Source organism: Lissotriton helveticus, chromosome 3_1 (assembly GCF_964261635.1).
Source record: "Lissotriton helveticus chromosome 3_1, aLisHel1.1, whole genome shotgun sequence".
NCBI classification, from domain to species: Eukaryota; Metazoa; Chordata; class Amphibia; order Caudata; family Salamandridae; genus Lissotriton; species Lissotriton helveticus.
Window position 1 is genome coordinate 1,723,927,233 of NC_136061.1, and position 20,304 is coordinate 1,723,947,536.

Here is a 20,304-nt window from a genome sequence, read left to right on the forward strand (position 1 = left end):
TTTCCAACCCATTTATATAAATGGTGAAAAGGAGGGGGGCCAGAATACACCCTTGGCGGACCCCTTTCTCTGACCTGAAAGTCCCCGTACATCTCCCCTCATTTGTGACCCTTACTTTGGCAAATAACTCCTGGTGTAGAGAGGCTAAAAAAGCAACCAGGGAAGAGTCTATCCCCATCTCAAGTAGGATTGACCATAATTTGGACCTATTTACCAAATCGAAGGCCGAGGAGAGGTCCATAAAGGCCAAGTAAAGGGAACCCTCCCCGGCCACCACGTATTTGGCAATTAGAAGGTGCAAGTTCAAACATTGGTCCAGGGTGCCTCGTTTCTCCCTAAACCCATATTGTATGTTTGATAGCCCTCCGCAGGTCTCCAGATTTTCCCCGAGTTTAGCCAATAAGACTCTGCCCAGAATCTTGATGGCAGAGTCCAGAAGGGAAATGGGTCTATAACACCCCGGGTCATCGCGTTTTCCTTTTTTAAAAATTGGCACTATGATGGAGATTACCCAGGTATTTGGAAACACCTTATCATTTGCTGCCCTAAAGACTTTAGTTAATATCTTTGACCAGGTTTTCGGAGAGTATCTATATAGGTCCGCAGGTACACCGTCAGCTCCCGGGGCCTTATTTTTTGATGTCTCCAAAATGGCCTTTAAAACTTCCTCCTCTGAAAATACTATCGGGGGGGGCGGCCTGCGCTATCAATTGGCAATGCTGGACTATACCATTCTTCTCGCCATAGATATCTTTAAAGTGACCCACCCACTTCTCGTCTGGGATAACACAGTCGGTGGCTACATTTAATTCATCTGCAAAGAAAGGATGATTAATAATTTCCCAGAATTATTTGCTGTCACGTAGGACATCAACCGAAAGCAGTCTATCCCACGCTTCACTTTTAATTTCATCTTTTCTTCCCTTTAAAGTCTTTTTATATTCTCTCCTCAAGCTGGCAATAAGCAGCCTGTCCCTTGGTACAGTTTTCAGTGCATGCAATAAACGGGTATGTATCCGTGAACAATCAGCATCAAACCATCTTGACATACTAGACATTCTTTTAGAGGGCATAACAGTCAAATCTATCATAACTTGGGCACATATGGATTCAAAGGCTTGAACAATTGAGCTATTAGAGGCCTCTTGATCCAAACATACCTCTATTTCTCCCTCAATTTTAGGCAATAAAATTGACATAAATTCTTCTGGAATCACCTTGCCCCACTTGAGCCTTCTCCCTTGGTCAGAGGGCACGGGAATTGCCTGCTCCTGTAGACAGCCAGACCCCACTCGTTTAAGCTCCCCCCAACTCATCTTCATTACCACAGGATTATGATCACTGTAAGGTGACAAAGTTGTTCTATAGGTTAATACCTGTGATAGAAGTACCGGCGTGGCAAATATGTAATCAATTATAGACCCTTGCGCAGATCCTTTGTATGTAGGGACTCTTTCCCTCCCATCTGTATTTAGGGGTTCGTAAAGGTTAAAACTAGCCATTAGAACCTCCAGGGCCTCACCAGATTTTGTATGTTCAAAATGGGGTATGGATGTTCCAGTAGGTCCTAAATGTTCACCCAAGTGACAGGAAAAATTACATAAATGCGTATCAAAATCACCTAACACGATGAGCTCAGATACAGTGTGCTTACTAAGACTGAAATTATATAAGAATGTCTCTAGGTGTGCAATGTGGTCAGTATCCATTGCCCTCTCCCAGGAATTATAAAAATTAAGTAGTAAAATTGAATGGGTCGAAGAAACAATCCATTCTACAATTAATAGGTTAGGGGAACCTGAGTCCAACTGTTTAAAAGACCCCGCGAGGTTAAGTGAAAAAAGAAAAATTAAGCCCCCTTTAGCTCTCCCAGCTTGACTGGGTATCGCTGGGACAAAGAATGTAACAAAACCTTCCAACCAAACATCACATGAAGTTTCCCAGGATTCTTGTAACGCTATGACATCAAAAGAGGTGATAAAATTAGTCCATAGCGGGTCATCCTTTTTGGCTCTTAATCCAGCTATGTTCCAACTAAGGAATTTACATAAGGCTGTGTCATTCTCCTGCATAGGCCCAGAAACAGAGGCAATTGGGGAGCACAATCCGGTACTAGATACTCGCCCCGCTTCAGACCTGCTAACAGGGGGCCCCGACCGTCATTCACAATCGTCTAATCCAGAGAACGCTTCAAACCTATTCGAGGTTTCAAAAGGGGTGAAAGGCAACAAATGATTCATTCCACCTGCACTTTGTGAATGGTCCATACCTCTATAGGTATTTCTGTTCTCCCTATGTGGTACAGTATTCCATGCAAATGGATTTAGCATTTTGTGGTTCGGATCCTGCCACATATGTTGATTATTAAACATTCCGGGAGGATTATTAAGAGGACCAAAAGGTACCCCAACGGATGTTATTGCAGGCACCTGGGGTCTAGGATAGAAGTAGGTTAAATCACAGGGGACAATAAGTGAACCAGTGGTCCTTGGCATCCAATTAAGGATGTGTGTCACTGCCCCTGGATCTCTAAAATTTATAATTATTAAATCCCCCTCTATATCCTTTACTCTACTCCCCAACCAGGGGAGTCGCCTTACATGAACTATCTCATTGTTAATGAAACATGGGAGCGGTCTATGTTGCCCCAGCCAATGTATGGTTTTATTTTTTAATTGGCTAAACCCTTCCCTCTTATTGTCTGCCAACCTGGGGACTCCCGTAAGTACCACCACATAGGGGACTGCCTCTGGTGGTAGTTCAACATGGCGAACCCTCTGGTTTCCTACCTTACCCGGGTATACTTTTCCACCTTCCTCCTGATTGTTTCTAGCAACCACTGTACTAACCCCTTTATAGGCGTCCTTGTTACTAGTTTGGGTGGGCTGACGCACTGCTTTGGATGGATTTACCCCTTGGTCGGTACTGCTCTCACGATTACTTGGAGGCTTTAAAACCTTTTGTGTCAGGGCTATTGGCGTAGGGGCTACAACTGTAGACGTTAAAACTTGCTTTGCAGATACTGCCAACTGACCTGTTTGTTTAGTGATCGTCGATTCTATGACCCCCAAACGATCCTCTAACCTCTTCAACCTCTCTAATATAGGGGATGTAAATGCCCTAAGTAGATGTTCAATATTTTCGAGGGAGAGTGTTGATAGATTATCAGTAGGAGGCGAAATACTACCAGGTGTTAAGTTTAGTCTAACTTCAGTTGATATAGGGGTATTTGGGGAAGATGGTAAATCATGTGGGGCAACCTGAGCCAGGTCAGAGGGTAGAATCACGATGCTTGTGGGTACGGGAGCAGCTGTCACTAATCTACCCTTACCAAAATCAGTGTGGCTGATTTTGGCTCTTTGCTGAACCCCTCCCTTCCTCTGTCTCTTGTTTGGTGGTGGCCCAACAGTTTTGCCAACCCCCTGTATCCCAGGTTTCTTTTTCCCAGGTGGCGGTATTCGTATGTTAGTAGGTATGGTTACAGTAGAGATGGTAATATCACTTGTACCCACAGTGTTACTTCCTTCTGTACCACTAATGACTAATAATGATGGAGGGGTCATTTCTTGCAAAAGCATGGGATAACCCTGTGATAGTTGCGAGTCTTCATTTACTTGTGACAAACCCTCACCCACTTGCACTAGACTGATCTCTGGTGATGTACCCCTAGTCAATTTATTTTTAATGGATTCAATGGAGCGTCGGCGCTCTGCCCTTCGTTCTGCCAGATGCACTCCCTGTCTGTATCACCAACGGGCTTTTTAAAGTACTTGTCCAAAGTCCCTTTGTTATTTCCCCCAGGATCCGGTGACAACATTTTTCCATGTGTGGCAGCCATTAAATATTAGACAAGTTTTAAATATGGCCACACCACTTATTTACTTGTGGATTAAAGCCAGGATGATTAAACAGAAAAATAAATGTTTGGAGGGCTGGCCCAGCCCGGCCTCCTTCGGCCCCCGAACGGCCACAAAACGGCCCGCCCTTGTCCCGGGCTTCCCCCGGCGCGCTCCCGCGCGCTCTCGCGCAGCGGTAATGATGCTTTCCCTTTATAGTGGAGTAACAGGTGGCTGGGACGTGGCGATCAGGGAGAGCAGCCCAGGTGTTACTCGTTGGGCCTCGCAGGGACTCCTGGACAATGGAGTCCCTGCTTTGCTCGCAGCCCCGATCAAACTCACGCTTGCTGATCAAATGAGCTGCCCCTCCGCTGGGATTCCGCCCACAGATGCCGGTGCGCTGCGGGACCCGAGCAGCGGGTCCGGCGAGTTACAGCTTCAGGTGAGGGTCGCTGGGTCAGTTACAGGTCCAGGGCTCCACAGAACTTGTCCGCAAGCAAGGAGTCTTTCAAGGTTTCCCAGGAAGCGGCTCCTGTCGTCCGCTTTTGCCTCCGTCGGTGGTGGGGCGTGGCGATCAGGGAGAGCAGCCCAGGTGTTACTCGTTGGGCCTCGCAGGGACTCCTGGACAATGGAGTCCCTGCTTTGCTCGCAGCCCCGATCAAACTCACGCTTGCTGATCAAATGAGCTGCCCCTCCGCTGGGATTCCGCCCACAGATGCCGGTGCGCTGCGGGACCCGCGCAGCGGGTCCGGCGAGTTACAGCTTCAGGTGAGGGTCGCTGGGTCAGTTACAGGTCCAGGGCTCCACAGAACTTGTCCGCAAGCAAGGAGTCTTTCAAGGTTTCCCAGGAAGCGGCTCCTGTCGTCCGCTTTTGCCTCCGTCGGTGGTGGGGCGTGGCGATCAGGGAGAGCAGCCCAGGTGTTACTCGTTGGGCCTCGCAGGGACTCCTGGACAATGGAGTCCCTGCTTTGCTCGCAGCCCCGATCAAACTCACGCTTGCTGATCAAATGAGCTGCCCCTCCGCTGGGATTCCGCCCACAGATGCCGGTGCGCTGCGGGACCCGCGCAGCGGGTCCGGCGAGTTACAGCTTCAGGTGAGGGTCGCTGGGTCAGTTACAGGTCCAGGGCTCCACAGAACTTGTCCGCAAGCAAGGAGTCTTTCAAGGTTTCTTTCAATAGAGAGGGAAACAATATATACAATGTTTACACAGCAAAATCGCTGTAATATCAAGCCCATGTGGGCATGCACCTAATCATTTATAAAACATAAAATGAAACAATAATAAGTATGTGAATCACGGACTAGGTGGAATAATAGCAGACATTGGTCAAGGTAACTCAACAATTTCGCCCCAGTGGGCCTGGATTCTGCTTTTGGTCTAATTCATCTCCTCATTCTACTCTGATTGAATAAGATTCTCTACCCTGCAATGAAATACAAATAAAAACAATTAACTAATAAGTCCAAGACGTAAAACAAAAAAACAAAATGGCTACTAATGCTCTCAACAGTTGATTGAAATACCACTAATAATCTGTTTGCTAATTATCATAACAATCTATTATTATTACACCAAAAACAGTCACAAATGCACATATAATTCTTCATCTACGTTTAACCCTCTCGGTTCCATGCTGTCAAATGCCAATATATACTTGGATTCCAAAATCCCAAGTTTTCTCTTATGGTTCCTACCCCTTTCTTCCAACCTGACTCCATCGATCACAGTTTAATTCAGGTCTTTTTCATCTCCATTGTGTGCCTCTTGAGAATCCCTGGCAACTGAGTAGCTAGTGTCATTGTTGTTTATAGCTCTGAGATGTTGCAATTTTCTTTTATGCACCTGAAGGGTAGTGCTGTCCACATACACTTTGTCACACCCACATCTCAGGATATATACCACATATTCACTTTTGCATGTGTAATGCCCTTTGATTCAATGTATTCTCTCGAAAATAACCAACTCTTTTAGGTTCTCTCCATTTTTACAAGCTTTGCATTTTCAGCAGCGAAAGAAACCATCCTATGATCGAAGCCACGTTGTCTTGTCTACCCTTACATCACGGTGTAGTAGCTTTTCTCTGATCGAGTAAGCTCTCCTATAAGTTAGTAGAGGTTTTTTGGGGCTGTCCTGCTGTATAACTAGGTCACTCCTAACGAGGTGCCAATGTTTTTGTAGGACTGTCCTGAAGGTCTCATTTGCAGTGTGGTATGTGGTAATGAAACGATAGTCAGCTCCCTTCTTATAAACTTTTTGTTTTCTCTTGAAGATGAGTCTCTCTCTGTATTCTTTCTACGCTATCACCTGCAGTGGTGAGTGTTTTCTGAATATACCCTAGCTCCTTGAATCTTTGCGTCATTTCTTCCTTTATGTGCTTGAAACTTTCCTCTGTATTGCATATCCTTCTCGCCCTCAAATATTAAACATATGGGATCCCCTGAATCTGGGTCATGGGATGGAAACTTTGGGTATGTAGTGTGCTATTTCCTGCACTCTGTTTTCTATCCAAGGAGGTAATCAGTTCCTTGCCTCGCCCTTCTAGTTTAACATCAAGGAATTTAGCTGTGGTGGAGCTAATCTGACTAGTAAACATAAGATCCAAGGTATTCTCATTAATTTGGGTCACAAAATCTTCAGCACTTTTAATGTCTCCTCCCAGATGATGAAGATATTGTTAATAAACCTGAGCCATAGCAATATATTACTATCCCATTTATCCAAGGGGTAGTTATTCAGGACTTGATCTTCCTACCACCCCATGTGAAGATTAGCAAAGCTAGGGGCAAAGCAAGTACCCATGGCTGTACCTCGGTGTTGCTCATATAATACATGATTAAAGTAGAAGATGTTATGTCACAGACACCAGCTCATCATTTCGATTAACATGAGGTTGTGCTTGGAAAACCTTATGTGCCTTTCTTTCAGGAAATGTTCAGTCCCCCTCAGGCCATCTTTGTGTTAATACGCATGTATAAAGATTTTACATCAAGTGTCATGAACAACATACCTTCCTCCCATTGTACATCCTGCAAATGTCTTAAAAAATCTGTAGTGTCTTTTATGTGTGAAAGTAGCCTTTCTACAAATGGTCTTAAAAAAGTATCGATATACTTAGAGATGTTCTCAAAGAGGCTGTCCTGTGCTGCAATGATGGGCCTGCCTGGGGGTTTCACTGCGTCTTTGTGTATTTTGGGTATGAGGTGGAAAACAAGTAGTTTGGGCTCTGTGACTTTTAGGAAACTGTCTTCTTCAATGCTTATTAGGCCTTCGCTCCTCCACTTTATTAAGAGAGTGCTGAAACCATGATCTACTTCTTTAAAGTGTGCTACATTTACTTTTTTGTAACAAGAGCAATCCCTTAAATGATTATATTCTTCTGCCATGTAGGCTTTTTTTGACCAGAGAACTATATTACCTCCTTTTCTCCGAACTTCTCCCCACTATATCCTCATTCTTGGATACTTTTTGTATGGTTTCTTTGAAGCTGGGATTTGTGTTGTGCACCCTTTTAGTTTCAATATCCCTCATTTGCCTAATTTCCATAGTAACTCTTTCAGCAAATTTGTCAAGGTCAATCATTCATAGTAGGAGGTAAGGTTTTAGATCTAGATCTCTGAGTTGAGCACCCCCTCCTCTGAGATCCATATTCCTTCTCTCTCCAATCTCTCAATTGCTACAACATCTTGTTTCCTAGTGTTGGAAGCCTGGCTTTCCAGTTCCCATAGCTCTTGCATAACATCTCTTGCACCTACTACTAGATTTCTCTTCATTGGACCAGTGTCCAGATTACCTACTTTCGAACGATTGGAGATATTCATTTTGTGTAAATTGGCCAATTTCAGTTTCCTAACAAATTCAAAGAGATCTATTCTTGTTCCTATGTAATCAAAATTGTTAGGTTCACAGTTTGACAGTCCCAAAGTAAAGAGTTTTTGTTATCTTCCTCTGTAAGCGACTTATCTGATAAAATTATTACCGTCTTCATCATATCTCTTAGTATCTCCTGTTACTCCTCGTCACTTTCCCACTGCTGTCTTCTTCGCTTTCTTTTTCCTTGTCCTCCTCTTCTTTTCGTCCTCTTCCTTTTCCTTTTTGTCTTGATTGCCACGCCAGGGTCTGTGGTTTGTTCTCCTGTCTAATTTAAAAAATCTAATTCATCTTGGAGTGTGGTATGGCCTCCAATTCTCCTCCCTTCTTCATAATCAGTGTCCGATGTACTGGCATCACGGGGGAGGGGGAGGGGGTCTTACATATATAACACATGTATATATATATATATGTGTGTGTGTGTGTCCTTACCTTAACTACACTTACCATGCTTGGTAAAGGCAAGCATGGTGAAGGCATACATGTGGTCAAAAAGTGAGTGGTAAATAATGTGTAGTAGAGGCATTGCGTGGTAATGCCTGCATTGGAAAGGCTGTTTACCAGACTAGAGAAGGGTATTATACCAAAAAATAAACATAAGGTTGAAAATATTGGCAGCTGTATTATTGGGCTGAACTGAGGAAAAAGATTGTCTTCAGCTGAAATAAAATCTTGTGTGCATTCTGCCTTTTCAAAAATTAATTTTTTTGCCTTTAAGATGCAATACTTTTTTCATTTTTAGTAATCCAAATGTTTTTCAAAGAAATTAAGGGCCAGATTTACCAACATTCCATGCAAGGCAGTGTAGCAAGGCAGATTGCTGCACTGTGTTGCGTGAAAGGGAGAGAGCAGAAATGCACCATATCTACTGAGATATGGAGCCCCCTTGCAACATGGTTCAAGGGTCCCTGCATTACCAAGAACATTGTTTTTGTGCAGGAAGGAATACCTTCCTTCACAAATGGAATCTCTCAAGGCATTTTCCTATTTCTGTGTGTGGTGGTGCAGATTGCAGCACACATAGAAAGAGGAAATAAGGAGGAAAATGATTTTTCTCCTAGTTATGCCATCCTGTGGGAGGCGTAGAGGTTTCACGCAATCCCAGGTTTTGTAGATCTGGATTGCATGAAATCCATGGGTGGATGCCTGGTAACGCCCATGTTCCATGGAATGCTTCCCAGAATGAAATGTAACGCAATGCTGTGCTAGCCGCTGAATTGCGTTAAATTTGTCTTTTTTTACAAAGCCACACAAGGCGGTGGTAATCGCCCCTTGTGTGGCTTTGTAAATATAATCTAGCATTTTGCGTCATGGATGATCCACAAAAGTTGTGCAACCATGACGCAAAAAGCTAGTAATTGTGGCCCAAAATGTAAGAAATAGGTTAATGTTGTATCCTCTACTAGTTTTTTCCTTCCCTTCCTCTAGTTTCTCCGTCCTGTTCCCCGCACTCTCTTTCCCCTTAGTTTCTCCCCAGCAGAATGTTCGCTAGAACCTTGTGGTGCTCAACCTACCTTGACAGATGAGGATGACAGTTATTGCTTGCCCATCCTGTGAGACACATTAGAAATAATGGGGTGACCCTGTGTCCCTCAGAACCTGGGTAAGCTATATAGCAAAGCAGAATGTGTAAATGTAAATGTAGATTGTGCTTATATAGCGCACGGCTACCCGCAGTGGGTGTCCCGGCGCTTGCTTAGGGAACCCGTCCTGATATTCCCCTGTGAGATAGCAGGGTATCCACAAGGTGAAAGTCAGGCATCCCGCCGCGAGGGGCCGTTGTGGAGATTAAGCAAGCTATTGCCAAGAGTCGCAGAGTGTGAACCCGTGAGTCGAGGAGGCACCGGGGCGAGAATTATCGAGTCCGTGGAATTTTTTTTAGTCCAAGACCCGCCGAGGCGGGGAATTGAACCCTGGTCCAGGACCGATCTCAGCTTCCGGGTCTGCCGCCTCTAACCCCTGAGCCACACTTCTCCACAATGGTTCTGTTGGGTGTAACAACTAATTTGTACAAGGTAATAAATACTCTGGAAACATTTGTAAGTAACACACCAAAATTACAAATGTAAATAATAAATACAGCTCTGTTCTTTAGCAGTGAGTAGTATCTTTTACTTTACAGGACTTTAAATTGGCTGTCAAGTGACCAGATACATAAACAAAAACAAAGACATGTGAATATAAACAATTGTAGGGTACTTTTTCGATAGACAAGGTCCAATTTTACAAGCATATCACGCTAACAGTGGATTTTGTTTCAGTTTAGGTAAGCGGATTGTGTGGACTGGTGGAGACAATAACGTCGACGTTTCAACCCTTAGGGATGGTGCAGGATATTATTTGCATCCGGAGCGGGTCTTCATCAGGACAGGGGGTGAGGGGGCGGAGACAGCCTGTAGGGTGAAAGCCAAAACTAGGTCTTATTGGTGTGTAAGAAATTGAGTGTCTTACTGATGGCCAACTGGTGTTATGACCTTACCAGTAGGAGAGGATGCTTGTGGAATGGTGTCCTCTCAAGGCAATAATGCGGGGAGGTGTCAGCCGACACCTATGACGCATACCAATATATTGGCGTCTGGAAAGAGCAGGGGTTGGAATGACATTAGAATGTGTCTATATTTCGGGGCGTAATACTAGTCCAGTATTGCATCATGGAAGAACCACATACCTAATTGCTTCCAAGCTTCACCAGCCGGTTGAAGTTCTTGGGGGTGGCTGCCAGGGCGATCCTTAATCTGTTTGGACTAAAAAGGGGTGAGGGCTTAATATGCGCCCAGATGCCAAGCGAGGCATTGTGCTGCAGTGATTGAGTGAGGTTCAGAAGAGACTAATATTTGGTGTCTGGCTACCGCGTGGTCCTACGAGATAGGCACATGAATGCTGTTGGTAATAAAGCACTTCCTGTTTCTGCTTTTCATATTGTTCTGGCAAATAACTGTTTTAACCTGCTAGATTTCCAAGAAGTGTTCATGTTAGCACATTCGTAGTGAGATCTCTTTAGTTGGTGCTTAACTCAATGAGACGAATGCAAAGGTGGGTGAGTGAGTGAATATGTGAGTATGGACACCATTCTCATTTAGGTGATATTCCATGCCAGCATCCTTAAAGTCCTTCTTCTATTCCTCTGACACCTTCTGTTTGTGTTGATTCCTTGGTTTTCAACATATTGAGAAGTAGTCGTAACCTAGTTGGTCATTGTTTTTTGGAACAGCTCAGTGAAAGCCTAAGTAACTGTGCACTAGACAGGCACACAAGTGCAATCTTTTCCAAAACATTTTGAATGCAGCCACGCCGGCGGCTCTTCAATCCGAGCCTCGGTGCTACATCTTTTCAAAATATTGAGGGCTATCATTGCTCTTACCTGACGTGGGTTCCTGGCTCACTTTGCCACTGGATTCAAGCTAGCCTGGCTGATGAGGGCTCAAACCCCGAATCCAGTCCCAGGATGCTTGTTTCTGGTCCAAGGAAGACCTGGCTTAGCAGTTCGGGCTGAACTGTTCCCATGAGGAACAGGGTCAAGACTGATTTGCATATGACTGGGTCTAAATTGAGGCGTCATGGTGAGCAAAAGAAGAATGGATTCAACCCAGATCTCTTGACTGGGTGTGAATGTTTGATTTGCTCTACATTCCGTCCATCAACAGTATGCCTTTAGCCACAACCACGAAGACCAACTTCCACAACTACATGAAGAACGTTGCAGACTAGATGAAGAACGAATGTCTAAAGCTCAACCCTGGCAAGACCTAAGTGATGATCTTTGGCAACACCGCCTCTCCCTGACTCACTACCTGGTGGCCTGCCGAACTCGGACTCACTCCCACACCAACAGACCACGCCTGCAACCTCGCAATATCCTGGACAGCAAGCTAAGCATGAAGTGACAGATCAACACAGTCTCCTCTGCCTGATTCGACACTCTCTGCATGCTCTGAAGATTCTCCAAATGGCTCCAGATCGGCATGACTGGCTGGCTGGACTATGGCAACACACTGTATGCAGGAAGCACCACTGAACTCATTAGGAGACTACAGATGGTACAGAACTCAGTGACCAGACTCATCCTCGGTCTTCCCAAATGGACCCACATCACCCCAAACCTTAGTTACCTCCACTGGCTCCCCGTCCAGAAAATATGCCATTCAAGATCCTAACAAATGCCCACAAAGCCCTCCATGACCTAGGACCACCATACGTCAACCACTGCCTGAACTGCCACCAACCATCCAGAGACCTTCGTACCACCTCTCTCTCCCTCGCACAGACGCTGCGCATTTGGGGAAGCCAAAGAAGAGGCCGTTCCTTCTCCTACCTCTCTGCCAAGTCCTGGAATAACCTTCCTCTCCACATTTATTTATTTATTTATTTTGGAGATTTATAGAGCGCATGGCTGCCCGAGAGCGTCCCAGCGCTAATTGAAATCCACTATCAACTCCAGAGGAGGGGACCGGCGGGAAAAAAAGAGATCAGGGGAACAGCCATGTCTTCAGGGATTTGCGGAATGATAGGAGGTTAGGTTGGGCCCGAAGGTCAGGTGGAAGGGTATTCCACATCTTGGACGCCTGGAATGAGAACTGTCGGCCACCAGAACGTGTTTTTTTGATGTTAGGTATTTTAGTCAGGTGGGCATAGGTTGAGCGTAGGGTTCTGGTTGTCGTGTGGGGAGTCACGAGCTCTTTCAGGACCGGGGGGGGCTTTTCCATGCAGGATTTTGTGGGTTAGGCACATGGCCTTGAACTGCACCCTTTGTTCAACCGGGAGCCAGTGAAGCTCCTTGAGCGCAGGTTTGGCGGAGCAGCGTTTTTTGGTGCCAGTGAGAATTCTGGCGGCCGCATTTTGCACCACCTGCAGCCTTGAGATGACTTTTTTTGGGGAACCAAGATATAGGGCGTTGCCGTAGTCAAGTCTAGACAAAATGAGGCCCTGCATGACCAGTTTTCTTGATTGGAATGGTAGGAGTGGGAGAATTTTACGGATGGAGCGGAGCAGGCCAAAGCAAATTCCTGCAGTTTTCTTGGCCTGCGTGTTGAGAGTAAGTTTGTCATCCAGCCAAATCCCCAAACTCTTGATATCAGTTTTGGGGATTGGTGGTGGGCCCATACTGGAAGGCCAGAAAGATTCCGGGCGGAAATGGGATTGGTTGCCTAGTACCATTAGCTCAGTTTTTTCCCCGTTGAGCTTTAAGTGGGAGTCGCTCATCCAGCTGACTATATTCTCCAAGCAGGAATACAGATCAATGGTGGGGGGTTCTGACTGGCTAAGGGAGACGACCAGCTGTGTGTCGTCCGCGTATGTCAAAAGTTTAATGCCATATGGGACGACAATTTGTTCAAGAGGTGCCATGTATACGTTGAAGAGTGTAGGGCTCAATGAGGAGCCCTGGGGCACTCCGCAACGTATAGGGGTTTCCCTGGAGATGCAATCTCCCTCTGCCACCTGAAAAGAGCGGTTATGGAGGAAGGATTTTAGCCATTCAAGGGCCTTCCCAGTGATGGCGAGGTTTTCCAGGCGCTGGGCAAGGATGCCATGGTTGACGGTGTCGAATGCTGCACTGAGGTCCAGGAGGATCATCACTGCCACTGATCCTCCTGCATCAATGATTTTCTAGACATCATACTCACTTCCAGAATTCAGGAACAGACTCAAGACCTTGCTTTTTTTGACAGAGCCCTGCAACCTAGGATACCCTCACCAATGATTAGTAACGCAAAAAAAATACTGATTGATTGATTGATTGATTGATTGATTGATTGATTGAAATTCCATGCCCGAACCTCTGCAGCTAACTCTGAATTTGACTGGACAGTTGCTTTGGGCAAACTATCCACAGGACTGAATGTTTCCTGGCCTATCTAGCATATCCAGGGTTCACCTGCTACTTCTAGGAACTCTGGAGAGTGTTATAGAGAAAACCAAGGACTAGAGGCAGGATCCTTCACTACCCATGGTGCTGAGAAGAAATTCTTCAGCTGGCAGAACCAGTAGGTATACTGTCTGACATGGACAGAACCTGAGTTCAATGCCAGCTCCTTGCCATGATGTGAGATGCCAATCCTGCAGGACCTTGAGTTGCAAACTGCTACTCAGCCCACTTACGTTCTCTTGTGTAGATCACCCTGTCCCAGATGATTATTAAATTTTTGTGTACCTGCAATTGCATCACTGCATCTCTACTGTTATCCAATGCATAACAGCCAGAGCTGCCGACTTTTGGAGCACCAGAATCCAGTCTCGGCGTCACCTCAACATCATGTTATTCTGGGCAAATCGCATAATCTCCCCGTGCCTACCAATAATGAATGCGTCCTTGTTTAATGTACCTGGTGCTCATGTAAAGCGCTCCAATACCTACGGATCTCGTTCGCACGATAAAAAACTGCAAACAAAATTAATTGATTGTAAGTGGCCTGTGTCTGCACCATGGGTCATATTTAGGAGAAACGAATGCAGGGCGGTGCTGCAAGTCATTTTGCTGTGCCGCACTGTTTTAGTTTCGAGGCGCAGTTATGTGACATATTTACAACAACATATCGCATCTCTGTGCTTTTCCCTGCACAAGCACACAAACTGCTGCCATGCACCGGCGCAGGCACCCATGCACCATGGTGCAAGGATGCCTGCGTCATGGCGAGATTGTTTTTGTGCAGGAAAGGGCACCTTACTGCACAAAAATAATCAATTGAGGGGAGTTCCTCTTCCAATGTGTGCTGTGTGTTTGCAGCACGCATTGAAAGGGTACAAAAATTAGGAGAAATGAAAACCTCACTATGCCATCCCTGGGTGTGGCGTAGCATTCTGAGGAATTTCCTGATTTACGATTGCTCGTAAATCTGGAAATTCAACAGTGGACATGGGTGTTGTGTGTGAACACCCAAAGCAATACCCATGTCATGCCCCTTACACGCAAAGTGTTTCACGAAAAGGGGCAATATTTACAAGCACACGTAAAGCAATGCAGGGTGGCTTTACATGAGCTTGTCAATATCATGCAGCAGGTTGTTCCGCCTGTGCGTCATGCAACGTGACGCACCAGCGGCACAAGGGGCTTGTAAATAAGCCCCCTTGAGTCAACGCACCTGTACAAGCAACTGATGATCACAGGAGTCCTGTGTCCTTCCTCTTTTCAATACCGAGGGGCATATTCACAATCTCGTATTGCCACCACAAAGTCCCTTTTCACAATGTTGTGGTGGTGATAGGGGCCTCGCCTTATTTACAAGGCACCTTAATGCTGCCTTGTAAATAAGCCACCCTTTCATGCTATCCTTAGCGTGAAAGGGGTGGGCAATGAGTGTCTCTATGGACGTTCAACCGCTTGCTGTGGAAGCTGCCCCAAATTTACAAGGATGGCGTAAAAATGACGCAGTGCCAAAATTAGGACCGGAGAAAACCTGCTCTTAAACAGGCGCAACAAGGAGAATTTTTTCATTTCTCCTCATTTTTGCTGCTTCCATGGGTGCTGGGTTGGCAGCACACATGGAAACAGCAAAACGTCATTGATTGTTTATGTGCAGGAAGGTGTCCCTTCCTGCATATCAACAATCATTAAAAAAACTATGTTTTGCAACTTCTATGGTGGCTGCATTAAGCAGCACACATAGGAGTTTCAAATCGCCATTTCAGATTATCGGCAGGAAGGAACATCTTCCTGCACATAAACAATCACTCCCCTAAACGCAGACATCCTTGCACTATGGTGCAATGTTGCCTGTGCTGGCTCTTGGTAGCTAAATTTAGTGCCAGCGCAGGAGGAAACGCAGGGCTGCACCATATTGTTGTAAATATGGTGTAGCCCTGCGTTTCTAAAGGGATGTATGACATTACAACGCACACTTTTACAACGCATACCTTTACAACGCATTTTTTACAACGCAACATCCATTACAATGCATTCCATTACAACGCATGCCATTACAACGAAATTTTAAAAACTATATTTACAACGCATTCCATTACAACGCATAATACCTTCACAACGCATACCATTACAACACATAACATTACATTGCATGTTTTGGTAAGTATTGGATAGTGTTGGGGTAAAATTACTATTCTAACTCCAGGGGGTGCAACAGTAGGGTAAGTGTTGGATAGTGTAGGGGTAAAATTACTATTCTAACTCCAGGGGGTGCAACAGTAGGGTAAGTGTTGGACGGTAATGTTATGCGTTGTAATGGTATGCGTTGTAATGACTGAGTTGTAATGACATGCGTTGTAGTGGTGTGCGTTGTAGTGTCATGCGTTGTAATGGTTGCGTTGTAAATGCATGCATTGTAATGGATGTTGCGTTGTAAAAGTTTCGTTGTAATGGTAGTGCATTGTAAAAGTTGCGTTGTAAAGGTTGTTTCCCTTTCTAAAGTGACGGAGCGTTTCATTAGCATTCTTTTTTTAGCCTCATAGCTGCTGGCGACGTCCAGCGGGCATCGCGTGCACTACCTTGGTAGTGCTGCGCACGTCCGTTGGACTTCGCGGCCCCGCCCGCGCAATAGAACGTTCCGCACTAGCGCGGAACGTTCAGCGCAGTAAAGGGGTTAATGTCACTCTTTGCCACTTTTTGTTGTAAATATACTGTTATATCTTGAGTTTCCCTGCTGCTCAGCTTGTATGCATGTCATGTGGAATGTTGGGTGTTTGGAATGTGAGTAGCTTATGAATGTCAGTTGAGTGAGGGCTGAGCAGCAGGATAGCTGCTCCTGATGGGGTTTCCTTTCTATCTTAACTAATTAACTTAATAAAGTAACTTATTCAATCTTACTTGAAGTATCCATCATCTCTTTGAGTACAACATTTTGGCGACATTTGGGAACCATTGTGTAAGAGTCAACGCGTGCAACTTAAAGGAAGAAGACTATATAATGGAAACTTCATTGGAACTAAGGAGAGAAGAAAAATTAAGAAAAGGAACGGTAGCGCAGAAGTACTATTGAAGAGGAGAAAGGAAAACTAGAGGTAAAACACTTTAAGTTTGGATGAAAAGTGTGTGTGTAATGCTGGCTGGCAAACAAACCCCATCAGTGACCCCGACATCGGTCGCCCTGAAACCAAGATTTGCCAGAGAGAACAGAGAAAATCTAGTTTAGATTACCAGTAGTAGTGTGAAGTATCGCTGTGGACTGCATGGTTGCCAGTTAAAGCTTTTTGGCAAAGCAGAAAGGATTAGCGCTGCAAAAAAAGGAAAAACTTTTGCATGGCAGAAGGGAATGGCGCTTTGGGTTAGAGACTTGGATTGGCGTGTTGGCAGTGCGTGAATATTTCTAAGAAAAAAGAAATCGGCACTTTGATAGTAGCGGCGACTTCGAGTATTTATTTGAAATAAAGTTGAAGGATGGCTCGAGCGGAGAAGCGCGTGCCAACAAAAAACTCACGGTTGAATCCCATGGAATGGTGCTGTGCTTGGAGGCATCTTTGGAATCCTGAGAGCGGTGTGGCAGGAAGTAGAAGCGGCGTGATTACGTCGCAAGGAAACGCGGCGGACATCTTGGTAAAGGTGTTGCTAAGCAACCCGTCCGAAGAAGAAACGGAACTGCTAGTGTGGTGTCAGTTGCTCTACGAGGAGAAAAGAGGAGCAGGATGAGGAAACGGTAAAACCTACGCTCATGTGTACTATTTAAAAGAATGACCTTTTGTTTCAAAGAAAAAGGAAGACTTTAATGAATGAAGGAGAGGAAGAGACAAAAAAATAGAACAGTGCGGTCTGGTTGAACAATTGGAGGTGTAATCTGGTTGGAGCACTTAGATTGTTAAAGTACCTGCATGAAGACCATATTAGACAGTGTTTTCTGTTCTATCAGTTTTGTCCGTGAACAGCTTTGAGGATGCAGCAAGGAATAAGACAACTTTTCAGAACAGTGTTGTTCCTGCAATTCGTGCCTGAAACAGGAAGATGTCCCAGTAACAGAAAGAGGATCTACGCTGCGGACACCCTGATGGGACAAGTGCTACTGAATTTGACAAGCAACAGTGTACAAAATGCTAGGAGTACATGAGGATGGCTGCAGACAATATAATTCGATTCTCATTATTGTTGTGTGTGAGTTGAGATCTTATTTAGTTGTGTGTGGTGAGGTTTGGTGGCAGGTATAGAGGACATTGTGGTTTTGGATTAGTGTTTAAATCTTCAGGAACTGTTTCATAATAAGTCTTGTGTGTATTTGTGGGTTGATAGTGGCTATGTGAGCTATGCTGTATATGGTCACATGGTTATTTGAGGACTATGCTGTATATGGTCACTCATTAGTTATTTTGTTTTGGTGTTGGTGATTGTTTCACTAAGAGTTGTTCCACAACTGGTGTTGTGTGTGAGTGTGTCTAGATGTTAGGTGACTCATTAACTCATGTTGTAGTGGCTATGTAGTATGTGGTCACATAGTTATTTGTGGGCTATGCTGTATATAGTCACTCATTGGTTAACGTATTTTGGTGTTGGTGATTGTTTCACCAGGAGTTGTTGCACAACGGGTGTTGTGTGTGGGTTGTGTTAGGTAGTTTACAACTCATTAGCTCATGTTTGTGGGGACTATGTGGTATATGGTCACCCTTTAGTTATGTTGTTCCCAATTGGTGTTGTGTGTGAGTTGGCGTCACGGTTGTTGAGCCACTCATCAGCTAGTGTAGGAGGTGGTTATGCTGTATATGGTCACTCCTTGGTTGTGTTGTTGTTTGTGAGTTGGTGTGTAGTGGCAAGGTCACGCATCAGTTCGGGTATGAGGTCAAAAGAGCTGTTCCACACTGGTGGTGTGTGTGAGTTGGCGTCAGGGTTGTTAGGCCACTCATTAGCTCGTGTAGGAAGTGGTTATGCTGTATATGGTCACTCCTCGGGTATGTTGTTTATTTAACAAGAGTTGTTACATAACTAGCGTTGTGTGTGAGTGTGTCTAGATGTTAGGCGACTCATTAGCTCATGTTTGTGGGGGCTATGTGGTATATGGTCACCCCTTGGGTGTGTTGTTCCCAATTTGTGTTGTGTGTGAGTTGGCGTCAGGTTGTTGAGCCACTTATTAGCTCGTGTACAAGTTGTTTGCTGCATGTGTCCAGCTTGTTGTGTGCATGCGTAGTGCTGAGGTGTGCTTCATGTATGTGCGTGGTTTCCCGCGGTATGGATGTGTTATACGAGCGTTTGTTCTTAGTCTATGGTGTACGCGTTGTTTCCTGATATTTGTTGCTTTAAGTTTGTTTCTTTGTGTCTTCCTTTTTGTACTGGTCTGGCCAACTTGTACAAATAGTGGCATAAGGATGTAGGATGAAGATAGTTATTCATTTCAGGAAGTAATGTGAAATCCTTCTTAGACTGTAGTGTGCGGGATGTGTTAAAATATTTTATTGTGTTGTCCATTTGTACTTTGGTGCATTGTTTTAATATCTTTGACTATGTGTACTTGAGTGCATTTTATTGACAACTACTTTATTGCTTTTTGCAATTGTACCCATAACGAAGGGAGATATGTTATATCTTGAGTTTCCCTGCTGCTCAGCTTGTATGCATGTCATGTGGAATGTTGGGTGTTTGGAATGTGAGTAGCTTATGAATGTCAGTTGAGTGAGGGCTGAGCAGCAGGACAGCTGCTCCTGATGGGGTTTCCTTTCTATCTTAACTAATTAACTTAATAAAGTAACGTATTCAATCTTACTTAAAGTATCCATCATCTCTTTGAGTACAACATATACCCCCTAATTTCTAAAAAGACACTGAGGCGATGACAACTTAGCTCCACTGAGACTTTATCCTCTTTTTGAGCCTGTGGATGGCTTATGCCAAACTTGGGCTTTTGTACCTGCTTCCTCTCCTGCCTGTTCAACTGTGCGACATGGTCTTTGCTACTGCCACCCTTGTGCCCAGCAGCTAATGAGGGTGATGCAACCCCTGACGAATAATGCAGTGCCTGTGTGCGGCTTCTGCTATCTCATTGAAGAGAACTACAAAGACTGTCATGTATTTCAATGTGAAATGTAGATAAACAAAACACAAGCAGATGGTGCACATGTGGTGATTACCCCTTTAATGGATCCCTTGTTCATGCGTGTAGAACTTATAGCTAGTGAGCATATTTCTTTTAATAACATTAAGAGGAAAAGGGTAAAACTGCTGGGACCTTCTTTTTTTTTTAAAGAGACCTGAACTCCCCTGACACCAAGTGGTATCTTCACAACAGAATGGAAAAGCGTAGCGTTAAGCAAACACTGATAACGTAATAAAGACCAGGTTTTCCATGGTCTTAATTTTGGCACTGCCTCCTATGGACGCTGCCCTTGTAAATAGGAGGGAGCGTCAAAATTAATGGGTGTTGCGATGGAACGCCCACTGCAACATCCATTGCCCTCTCCTTTCACGCCAAATACAGCGTGAAAGGTTGCCTTATTTACAAGGCTGCATTAAGCCAAGTTAAGTGGCTTAACGCTGCCGTGTAAATAAGGCGAGGCCCATATCGCCATCACAACATCACTGAAAGTGACGTTGCGGTGACGATAGGGGCTTGTAAATATGCTCCTGATTGTTCTACCCATGGAGATCAGCCTCATGACTTGGTGCAGCACAGGGAGCAACTTATTCCTCCACTTGGCATGGTTTTATTCCTCGATTTTTACCTTCTAGGAAGAGGTAT

The 20,304-nt window shown here is 44.9% G+C and overlaps 1 protein-coding gene across 1 annotated transcript in view; it reads left to right on the forward strand.

Annotated features, from left to right (window-relative positions):
* SMPDL3B (sphingomyelin phosphodiesterase acid like 3B) overlaps positions 1-20,304 on the forward strand; it is a 152,297-nt gene that overhangs the window by 101,930 nt on the left and 30,063 nt on the right. The gene's annotated exons all lie outside the window — the stretch shown is intronic.